Source organism: Paroedura picta, chromosome 6, assembly GCF_049243985.1.
Source record: "Paroedura picta isolate Pp20150507F chromosome 6, Ppicta_v3.0, whole genome shotgun sequence".
Taxonomy (NCBI): Eukaryota; Metazoa; Chordata; class Lepidosauria; order Squamata; family Gekkonidae; genus Paroedura; species Paroedura picta.
In genome coordinates, this window is record NC_135374.1 from 75755404 (window position 1) to 75767668 (window position 12265).

Consider the following 12265-nt stretch of genomic DNA (forward strand, 5'->3'; position numbering starts at 1 on the left):
CTTAGGTAAAGAAAGACATATAAACCTTGCACCTAAACAAAAAGGATATGCCAAAGGTGATATGTCACCACAGAAAAAGCACTTGCTCTGGTCAACATCAACCTCACTTCCAAAGATGGGGTACACAGAACAGGCTTGTATCAACACTCTTAGCTGGATGGGCATGACATAGAAGAAAGCAACAGCTTTTTCTGGATCCTATTCTCCTACATCCCCCACCCCAATAACATTTAATTTAAAAAAATGTTAAGTACTGCAGGACAGCCAATCACAGATGCCTCAGCATCTGATCTATTTTGGTTCTTATACTGGAACCTTAAACCTTCCTACATACTTGAATTCTACTGATCACACTAGAATTTACTGTCAATAGATGTTTACAGAATCTGACTAAGTATCAGGTAGTTATGACATAAAATACAAACACACAAACTTAAAACTCAGTTTCCTAGGTTTTTTTAAATAAAGGTAATAGAAATGTTTAGAGAGTGTCAGGCAGTAGTTAAGTGTCAGAAAGGAAGACCCAGGGTGTCCTTGGGCTAGTCATCATATATTCCCATCTGAATCTACCTCACAGGACTGCTAAGTGGAGGAGAAAAGAACAAAGTAGGTCACTGAGTCACCACTTATAAAAATAGTATAAATGAAGTGAATAAATAAACAAAATACCAGCATAACAGGGTTCCCATTCTCCAGGTGGGGCCAGGATTGTCTCAGAATTATATCTGTTCTCTAAGCCAGGGGTAGTCAACCCTGTGGTCTTCCAGATGTTGCTGGCAGGGGCTCATGGGAATTGTAGTCCATGGACATCTGGAGGACCACAGGTTGACTACCCCTGCTCTAAGGCAGCTATAGGGATCAGTTCCCCTGGAGAAAATGCAAGCTTTGGGGAGCAGAATCCATAACATTACATTCCAGCTGAGTTCCCTCCCCAAACCCTTCCCTCTCAGGCTCTACCCCCAAATTGTCAGGAGTTTCTTAATGTGTAGCTGGCCACCCATAAGCAAGTTTCCTATATACACATAAGCAAGTTTCCTATATTATTATTGTAAGACCGAGCAATAATAAACTTTAAAAATTCATTGTTGGTTTTTAATCTGAATGATTTAATCAATTTTAATTCAAAAGAGTATTATCAAGAAACTCTTTTAAACAAGACACCACACATTATTATGTAGAATAAATCTTTGTATGATAATGCCATCAAGTTCTGCAGGGGTAGGATCCTAGTTCAGGGCTGACTCATCCAGAATCGTTTTTGTTGAGCGAGTGTCCCAGGACCAGCCTCTTTACAGGCCCTTCAGACAAGACCACCCCATTCTACGAGGCCAGGAACCAGCTCATTCAATCCCTCAGTCAGAGTTACTGTGAGCCAAGGTCATCTTGGGGCAAGTATCCAATGACTTCCTTCCTTCCTGCTCCTGCCAACCACCTCCTATTGTTCATTTTGCTGCCAAATGCCTGCCTGATTCCTTCAGCTTTGCATCAGCTGGGGCAAGCCAGATCCTGCCACTAGGTGTGCAATTGGGGCCAGCCATGTTATACCCTTAAAGTCCCGCAGAAGTCAAGGAGCTCAGAAGAGTAGTAAGCATAGTGCTATAACAGTGCTAAGTCTATTCACTGGAAATTACTCCCAGGAAAGAGTTCTTAGGATGGCACTGATAAATGTGAAGACTTTTGAACATTTTGGTTTTCTAAGAATACAACAATGTTTTAAAATTAAATATATGTTATGAGGCTCAATTCAAGGTACTGATATTGACCTTTAAAATTCTAAATGGTTTGGAACCAAGACACCCAAAAAAAATCAAATAAAAACTCTTGTTATAGTTAAAATCCATCAGTGAAGCCCTGTCAAGATTCCAAATAAGGTGTATGCAAGACTAACTTTGAACAAAACTTTTCAGTGCGAGTGGCAGATTTCTTTTACTGAACATCTGACAAACTGAATAAAAAAATAGAATTTCTCTGTTTCCTTTGTTGATTTTAGAGTTATCTTTTATTTATAGAGATTTATATATCTGTTAACGAATATTAATCATCAAAACAAACATCTATAAATATCATAAATGTAAAAATACAGTATCAATTTGGTTCATATCCAGTTTTTAATAATCAAAGCAGAAGTCAGTTTAAAAATTTCTTAAACCATTTGCAATAAAGTAGCATCCCAGAAATTGAATGAATGAAACAGGAAAATACATGTTAAAAGCCTAAAAACCATGACCTAGTCTTATGGGTCAACAAAGCATATGAAACCCTGAAGGTCAAGAGCCAAAGCCATCAAAATAGATTGTACAAAAAACAGATTCTATTAACTGTCAGAAGACCAATAGCAGGTTGGTATGACAAATGTCCTTATTCAATAAATTCCACACTGCAGGTCATACATATCAGGAAACTGATACATATCAGGGCCCTTTAATCCATAAGGATATAGGTAGTTGTTTAAAGTACCTGGTTACAGTCATTTGGCTTTTAAAAGTTAACACCAGCAGCAAAAATAAATAGGTGGTAATAACAACACTGGAGTAATTATCATCAGTGCAGTAAATTACAGCCAGAATCCTTGCAGCTGTATTTTTGACCAATTGAAGACCCCATAGAATTTAAATGATGCAGTTTTTAAAATGTAAAAATACTAAAATAGTGGATATACAACATTTGCTTGTACAAAACCAATCAATTAGATGCTTTCAATGCTTAATGAAAGTTTTTGTTGACTGAGAACTTGTGTTATGTAATTGTAAGGAATTTGTAGCATCAAATTATATGCACTGTTATGATCTGTGATAGGGACAGTAGCTTTAGTGGTTTACTTCCCCCCATGCATACAGAACATTTTATGTTATTCTGGCAACCCGAGCTGGGGGTCACTAAACAAAGATCTAGATTTACAGTAGTTATTAAGTGGGAAGATTATTTATTATTTATTCATTCAAAGTATTTACTCCACAGTTTTATTCCAAGGATTCCAAAGGTAGATTACAAAGAATAACACCATTGTTTTATTAATGAATATCTATTAAGTGCAATTTAAAAACAACTACAAAACCAATAAAACAATTAATAAACATGTAGTCAACAAATTAGTAATGTATTAAATGTATGGGCAAATAAACATTTTAATCTAAAACTCAATGGAATAGAAGCCAGATAAGCATCTTAAAAGAGGCTACTCCATAAATATGGTACTATTGTTAAATGTCTCAACTAGCTGAAGTCAGAGCAGATTCTGAAAACAATGTTAGAAAGCAGACAAATTCATATTTCTGTTTTTAATCTATAACTGAATTAGATTAAATTGGTTGTTTTGAGTGTTCTCATCAAATATATAGAGCACCTACCAACAGGAAAGAACTATAAGATAAACTCCAGCCAGAGAAAAGAATTGAGGAAGGAAAAAAAGAGGATTTATCAAATATAATCAATACTAGAATCAGTAAGCCATATATTTTCCAAAATGACAGGTCACTTGCTACCTGATTGGCCCTTGGCCAGGAATGGCCCTTCCTTGTAGTTTAGCCCCTATCGGGAGGGAGCCCTTGGCCAGGAAGGGCTGATAAGAAGGCAGCTCTCCACCCCTGGAACTTGCGGGGTGGAAGCGGAGCCAGTCACAGAGTACCTCAGCCCTGAAGGGGGGGGGAGGAGAAGCAGAGTCAGCCTCAATGAGTTGCCCCAGTGTAGAAGTTGGAGGGGGAGGGAGAAGCACACCCCACCCTGCCCCACCCCAGTGAGTTGCTCTGGTGTAGAATTTGGGGAAGAGGGAAGCAGAGCTAGCCCCAGTGAATTGTTCTCAACCAGCCCTTTTCTCCAGGGGAACTGATCACTGCAGTCTGATGAAGATCTGTCTTTTGGGGGGATGCCCAGGTCCCCCTGGAGGCTGGCATCCCTAGATCTCTGTGGAGCACAAGGTTGCAGTACCCCTACCAAGCAGCCATTTTCTCCAGGAGAACTGATCTCTGCAGTCTGATGAAAAGCTGTCATTCTGGGGAATGCCCAGGTCCCCCCTGGAGGCTGGCATCCCTGGACCTCTGTGGGGCACAAGGCCACAGAGTCCCCCTTCAAAGCAGCCCTTTTCCCAGGGGGACTGATCTCTGTTGTCTGGAGCTGTCATAGCAAAATTCCCCCAGGAATACAACAGGTGCTAGCATGTGCCTGCACTGTGGCTTTCCTGGGTGCTGACCCTCCCCCTGCCCAGTTCCGCACTGGATCTTGAGATCCAGCATGTTGTAAGTGATTAAACGGTAGTAGACTCTAATCACAACAGCCCTAGTTTGATTCCAAACTCTGCCTCTATGTGCAGCCAGCTGGGTTGCCAACCTCTAGGTTGGAACTGGAGATCTTCAGGAATAATAACTGATTGCCAGGCACCAGTTCTTCTGGAGAAAACAGTTGGGAGGGAGGGGGGAGACATGAAGGAAGGGAGAGCAAAGTCCGCACTGGGTCCCACGGGGCTGGTGGGCAGCCTTTGCTTCTTTTCCCACCCCCCAGACTCTTGAGGCCCCACCGTGAAACTTCCAGGAACATTCCTAACCCAGGTGTCACCAATCTCCAGATGAGGCCTAGAGACCTCCTGGAATTAGAGTTCATCCACAGACTATAGAAATCAGCTTCCCAGGAGAAAATATGCATGTTTAGGACCAAACCTGGAAAATCACCAGCAGCTATGCTGCCAATGAAAACAGGCAGGTAGGAACAATAGGCCACAGACTTTCAAAGAGCCACAAAAAATGGGATGAGACATGTGAAAATTACTGTTGTTCTTTCTTCTTGCAGGCCAGAACAAGGGCTATCATGAAATTACAGGGCTGGTATTTCAGTTTGTGTTTATTTTTAAAGTCAATTTAACATTTTCTTGCATTTATTTCAAAGTTTACAATATTTTTTACTGTGGTTGGGTAGCTGGAAATATTAGTGAAGATTATGGCTTCTCTTTGTATATAACAAATATGTGTTAGAAAACTTACAAGTGTATTGCATGAACTAAAGAATGTATATACACTGCATTTTAAAAATCACTCTTTCCAAGGAATGCCTCTACTGTACAAAGAAAAAACACATTTAACAGATCACCATAATGCTATCAATTATGTGACAATGTCTGTCACTTAATTACGGTGTGATGGACCTTAAAAATGTAGGAGAGAGAGAAGTCAATTCATGTTACCATGAGGGGAATCCCAGACCTACCCTTCAGAAGAAATTAGAAAATTAGCTTCATTCCTGGTTATCCTCAATACACTATCATTGCATCCAACAACCAACTCTTAAAGCACTATGCACCATTGCAAACATAACCCCACCTGGCACCTTTTTCAAAGTCAAAAGCCATATCAGACGGAGGGAAAAAAAACCAAATCCAGTTTGCAATCTGTAAAAATATTGTTGACAGACACAAGCCTGCAAGGGATTCTAGGGGGGGGGGAGGGAGCACAAATTCTCATTCAAGCATCCAGACTTAGCATGAGAGAAAGTATGGCACAGAATAAAATTAAAACGAAGCAAACCTTCCAGGGCCATATTACCATTATAATAAAGACATGGCAGGCAAGGGAAGCAAAGCCAAACAGAATACATCTGCGGCACTATTTGCCTACATAATATTAGTCATACCTAACTCATGGATGGGGAGGGTGGAGACAGACATTTCAGAAAAGATAAACATGCACAAAATACCACAAGGATTTAAATATGCGACAAGGAAGCAAGAAGAGATGCAAAGGGTGGTTCTCCTCGCCTTATCCTGGACGCCCTGGCAATCCTGAGGCCAGCCCCAGCCCCGAGGAGATCAGCCAGGCAAGCGTCTACAGCCTGAGCATCCCTTCTGCACGGACACAGGGCTGGAGGGGCCCTGGCACTTGCTTGCCCCGGCGGCGGCTGTGCCCGTGACTGAGGGGGAGGAGGAGGAGGAACGGGATGGAGGAGAAGCAGGAACCCGGGCCCCCGCCCCAGCGAAAAGGACAAGCCACGGCGGGGTGCGGGAGACCAGCGGCGGGCCCCTCAACTAGTGTCACTCGTGCTTGGAGTGGGTGGGAGGGGGCGAGGGGGAGGGAAAGGGAACAACAGCCACAGCAAGCAGATGGAGGGAAGGCGGCGGCGGCGGCACCCTGGGGGGCTCCGGCGCGTGTGCTCGGTGGGTCCCCTGACGGTGGGTGGTGGATGGGGGTGGGATTGGAAAGGGGCGGTTACTTGGGGGCAGAAGGGAAGGTGCAGGGGGAGAGGCGGGGGCGACAGGTGGGACAGGTGGACCGCTCAGCCTCTTACCCAGCTCCGCCCGTCCGTGCTGCTGCCTTCGTTATGCCCGCCCGCGACAGCTCCGACAGCTCTCTCCTCTCGCCTCTCGCTCGCTGGGCTCAGCTCTCACCCGAACCCGCTATCCACTTGCAAGGCTTTGAGGGAGGGGTTGTTGAGGTAGTCTCCCCTCTCCCCACCCTCCCCTATTTTGGTCACTGACACCAACCCCCGCCAATTGGCAAGGGGCACAAGGAGGAAGAAGCCACGCCTTCGTCGAAAAGGAACCAATGGGGACAGGCGTCCCCCCCTTGCGGCATGGTGGGCGGGAGAGGGGCGGGCCTCGCCATTGCCATCGCCACCATGGCTCCGCCCACCTCCGCCTTGGCTCCGCCCACTGCGCGTCCAGGCTCGGTTGACCGTACAGCTCCCGAGCAACCGAAGGGCCGCGATGGAGACGGAGTTCTGCTGGGGCGCCTCCCTGCCTCCGCCTCTACCTGCAAGCTGGAGCCTGGGGCGGCCGAGGAAGGAGCGGTAGCGCCAGGGCAGTCGTGACTAGGAAGAAGGAGCTGCTGCCATAGGAAGGAGGGAGGGAGGGGCTAGATCGATGCTCGTGCTGGAGGAACACGCAGCGTCAGCAGCTGTTGCTCTCGTGACTAAGCAGCATTTGAGACGCCGAAAAAAACCCCAGTGGGAATTGCGAATTGGGGGAGAGCTCTAATATTCAGGGGACAGCTCTGCAACTACTTCTTAGATGTGCAAGGTCGGCTGTCCATGGGTACTTGAACGATCCAGCAACAGATCTTCCTCAGGTGCTGGATGCTGCTCCATTCTCCGTCCCTTCTTTCCTTTTCCGGTTTGCTCCTGATTTTGCACAGAAAAATGAAGAGCACCCCCCCACACCCCATGCAACGTGATCACTATACATGTTCACTAGTATGCCCCATTGAATTCACTGTGAGTGGCTCACACAAGGCTGCAGCCTTAATATTTCTTCTCTTCCAGGATTTTTTACCTGTTAAATACAGTTAAGCCCATCATAAGGTTTCAGGTAAACATGCTTAGGATTGCAGTGATTAATTCTGCCATTAAAATGAAAACGGTTGCTGTTTCTTCATTAGAAATAAGATTGTTCCCAAAGGATATGAACTGATCCACTCCTCTTTAGTAGTAAGCCTTACCAAGATCAATATCCACAATCACACTGGAAGGCTGAAATCCTAAAAGGCTTTAACTAGTCTCGGTCAAATTAATTGGCCTTACTTCTATAGTCACATGCCCATAATTACATTATAATCATCTTTATCTGAACAGAGTGTTCAGTTGATCAGATCAGAATTTGAGATAAGGCGATTAGGCAATCTACCAGGGCAAATGCCGAACTTGTGGATGTGACTAGACATGTGAAATAAGTATACTTTGGGTGTTCTATAAGAACATAGAAAAATGGAACATCATTGGGTACCCTAACCTAGATGGCCCAGGCTAAGCCATTCTTGCCAAATCTCAGAAACTAAGCAGGGTTGTTCTTGGATGGGAGACCTCCAAGGAAGTTATGCAGAGGCAGACAATGGCAATCCACCTCTGTTCTCTTGCCTTGAAAACCCTAAGTGGTTGCCATAAATTGGCTGCAACTTGACAGCACTTTCCACCACAACCATAATTGTGCATTACTAGACAAAACAATGCAAGTCATGCATACAGAAAATCTAGATAAGATGTATCATTGTTTTAAATCTGCACATTTTTCTTGAGTCCATCATTGTGGCAACAGAAAATTCTAAGCAAGCTGTTGTATAGATAAATACTATATACACACAGTGAAAAATTAAACTCCAGTCATTAGGTATTCTGCCCAGTTTAGTTTCTGTTGATCTACTACCTAGCATTTCTTCTAAAATTTTGTTAATATAGCATGCTCTTCTGGTACTTTCTGCCTTGAAGGGGGCCTGTGGGTTCTGGACTGGACTGAGGAGCACTCTGATTAACTGTGGACATTTACATTTTCAAAGGAAAATGGTCAATATTTTGCTTCTTCTTGGGAAGCCAGGGTGAAATCTGATTTGCACCTTTCACCATGTAATCCAACTAATTATAAATCTGGTCTAAATGTTAAGAAAATTACAAAATTTGAACATTTTAAGAATCTTACTTGCAGTCAGTAATGACTGTAGATAAGGCTAGAATTATATTAATTACTGAGGCCTGCCTAATTGTGGAGGCCAGAGAATCCATTTTTTATTCTGCAATGTACAATTAAGCACTGACAATCAAATTCATCATGTTAGAGAACATCAAGTGGGGGACCTGCATGGTCTTGCTGGGTGGGGAAATCTCATTTCCCCTCCCTCCAGTAATTCTTATTTCCCTTCCTGGAAATAACTTCCCCACATAACTTCCTTTTTCCTGCTTTCTCTTCCCACCCACCAGTCAACCTCTCTGTCCTCATCTTCAACTTTCCTTCCTTCACTATGACAGCCTCTCCCTAGGAAAACTGCCCAGTGCTGGCTGCTGGGCTCAGCATGGCCCAGTTGTGCAGTGGGGAACCCACAAGAACTTGCAGGGGCATCTCACTTGCATATCCCATCCCTACACTATTTTCTCTTTATCCTATAAGCCCCATATCCTTACCTATACCTGCTTCATTCTCTCCTTCGCATCAACTGATCTACCTTTTATCTTTCTCCATCTCAGCTATACTTATTATTTATTTATTTCATTTATATCAATGTTCCTCCACAATAGGGACCCAAAGCAGCTTACATAATTTCCCCCTCTTCCATGTTGTCGTTGCAATAATCTGTTGAGGTCAATTGAGAAGACAGTAGTGTCTGATGCAAAGTCACCCAACCAGCTTCCAGGCAGAGTGGTGATTCAAAACTGGGCCTCCCAACTCTAACCTCCATATTCACTTCCATACAAGTGCGGTTGAACAGTAGCAAGCAGCCCCAGCCTGAGAAAGTCATGCAAGTACGGTTGTGTCAAATTGGTCCATGATTGTCACCAGGCCTGGTCCTATTGAGTCCTCTCACTCAGAAGCCAACTGCCCTGGACCTCCCTGTGCCTTTTTTGACCAAAAATGACTTTTTAGCAGTGGCCACAATAACACTGAGGGGGTATTAATTTCTTAAAACTACAGGCACAGCTTCCATTATTTTGTGTGTCCCCTCCCCCCATATATGTGTTGTTGTTTTTAAGAGTTTGTTTTTTCCTGCAAACCTGTTCCTTTCCCCCTTGGGTTTGTAGGGAAATTGGTCTTGTCAGTTCATGGCCCCCAGATTTAATTATCCATCGATGGGCCCCCATTAGGAATTAGATATATTGATTACATATGCAAATGGGAAAATAACTGGATCTTATTTTTCTTTGTGCTTAGTAATCTTAATCATTCAGCATGCCTATTTCTTGGAATTTTAGGTTTCTGGTCTCCCATGTAGTAACACCCCCCCACCTGCCCTCCTTCTGTTTGCATCCTTTTGTGAATGTAAGTAGTATGTAACTCATCATTCGTTTTATGAAATTGAGGCTTCCGAAACTTCAGAGTAAATATGTTTAGAATTTGGCCATAAAGATCCTATAGAGTAATAATTCTAAATGACAGGCCAGCTATTTCAGGTGTATATGAAGATTTATGAGATGTATAATGACACAATGGATTTGACTTGAGTAAAAGAAACACAATATCAGACATAATTTAATGTATTTTAACACTCAGCTCAACATGAAATACACCTTTATGTTTTAGAGTGTTTTCATGAGAGATACAAATAATGCGTTTTACACCTCATATGGATTAATTTTAAATATATGAATCTGCATGGTAAACAGGGTACTGCCATTTTTATAAAAGTATTTGATAACATATTTCTGTAAAATAGTTCTTATAGTATTACTGAGAATGTGAAAATACTAGTGTTCAAATATATAATGTGGATTACATGCATGTCTTCCTAGAGCCTCACAAATTCCAACAGCAATTTAAACATCAGTTGTAAAACTGACCTGTTTTCCTTGATGATATTTTCTTCTGTCATTTTCTTTATGCAGTTCCTGTATACTAAACTGTGCAAACCACATTAGCATCTTTCAGATTTCACATGAGATCTGAAAATCAAACTGAGTTCTTCCATCATGTCTAGCTATACAAATCTTGCAAAGGAATTTAATATTGTTAATGTCACTGAGCAAATTCAATCAATTCAGCAGCTTGCTTTTTTCATAACAATGTCTCTGTAGTGCTAACCAATGTTTTTGACAAATCATTTTAAGCCTTTTAAAAATATATATATCATAGTTTCATTGGAATCAATTTGATTTGTCTATAGAGAGTGACTTAAGTACACTACTAATCAATGGAAGTTTAACACCTGGATTAATTGGAGTCAGAACTGAATGTTATGCTATAATCTACAAATTTTAAATTGTACCTAAGTCACTTAAATGTTGCTCTTTCAACTGTTTAATGTTAAAAATATGCTTTAAGCACTTTGGAAATTTACATTTTCTTTTAGAGAAGTCTTTTCTTGGTTCCTATAAAGATATATAAAGTAAATTGTAGCTTGCACTGTTTCCGGGTGCCTTCACCATGATGCCCGCAAGGCACAGAGAGGAACAAAACATATATATACCCCACATCTAAACTGCTGCTGTTCACCCCTTCCCTGTTGCACTTGAACTTAGCACAGGAAACACCCAGAGCCTTCAAATCATTTATAAAGGGTCTGTTTCCCTCTTTTCCCCAGCTATACAACAGTGCTACAGCATGGCTTAGTAAAGAAATAGGGTAAGAGGAGAATCCCTTTAAAGGGCTGAAAAATGTGTGTGTGTGTGGGGGGGGGGGGTTGTCGAACTTACCTGCTCCCTCTTCCCATGAGTATTTTCTTAGGAGTGGAGGCAAACAAACAGGAGCCAAAAAAGTCATACCTCCCATTTACTGTGGGGAATTTTAGCTATCCATGAGGGGGGAAATCTCTACTAGAAACAGTAAAACATATAAACAGGGAATTAAATTTCAATAGTAAGTTATAATGATGAGGAAAGAGCTAATAAACAGCTTAAATAAACCTCAATATAAGTTATTTCATATTGCTGTTTCCCTCTAGTCTCCAGTATTTTATTTTATTTTAGCTGGTCTACTGTATTTTAGCTACAGAGAAAGCCTTAATGAGGAACCAGGATAAAGGTATGCGTAGTTTCATGCTGGAGCAAATGATTTTTCAAGTATTCTGGTACTAATTTAAAGCTTAAAACTTCAAAAACAGCAATTCAGGTGGAAGGGCAATAACATGAACCAGATGGTGCTTCCCAACTTCCTATCAGTGAATATCTTATAATTTTGAAGAAAATGTGTTTTAAAACAAACTTCAGAGTAATTATATGTGGCATAAGAACCTAAGAAGACCCTGGTTGGATCAGGCCAGTGGTCCATCTTTTGCAGCATCCTGTCTCACAGTTGTCATGATAGATCAATAAGGACATTGCCCCCTTTCTATGGGTTACAGAGGTTTCGGAATATAGAAGTTCTTTTAACTCACATTACAAGCAGACATTGATGGATCTATCCTCTATGAAACTAACTCTCTTGTAGAGCCATCTATGCTCATGACCATTTATATATTCCACATGAAAGTTTATACCTGGAATAAAACTTCTTGGTTTTTAAATGCTGCTTCAGACCAACATGGCTACTATCTACAGTTTAGATAATCTTCCTGTAGCTCTTCGCAATCCACTTCAGTTTTCACCATCATTTAATTTCTAACACTATTCCAGCTGCTGGAAATTTGGGGCACCATCATGTTGACTTGGCTGTTCAAACCTAGTTGTTGTCATTCTAATAAAAAAGGGTTTTGCACCACTCAGTGATGAACTATGAAAGAGAAACAAAGGGATGAGGTAAACAAATACCTCTGGGGTAATTAGTGGAAGAGGGAAGGGACAACAAAAGAAAGTCGTGCCTAGAAAATATGTGGGCTGAGGAACAATTTCAGGTCTGTGAAACTGAGGACTTATCAGGTCACTCAGCTTCAAA

General features: G+C 42.0%; 1 protein-coding gene across 2 annotated transcripts in view; it reads right to left on the reverse strand.

The window, feature by feature from the left end:
* Positions 1 to 6449, reverse strand: part of CDKL5 (cyclin dependent kinase like 5) — a 91080-nt gene extending 84631 nt beyond the window's left edge. Inside the window, exon 1 of one of the 2 annotated variants that reach the window (XM_077343127.1) lies at positions 6268 to 6449. The gene's annotated coding sequence lies outside the window, so the exon portion shown is untranslated. The remainder of the gene's footprint in view (positions 1 to 6267) is intronic. The other variant, XM_077343128.1, reaches the window with a different exon arrangement.
* Positions 6450 to 12265: the final 5816 nt, after the last annotated feature.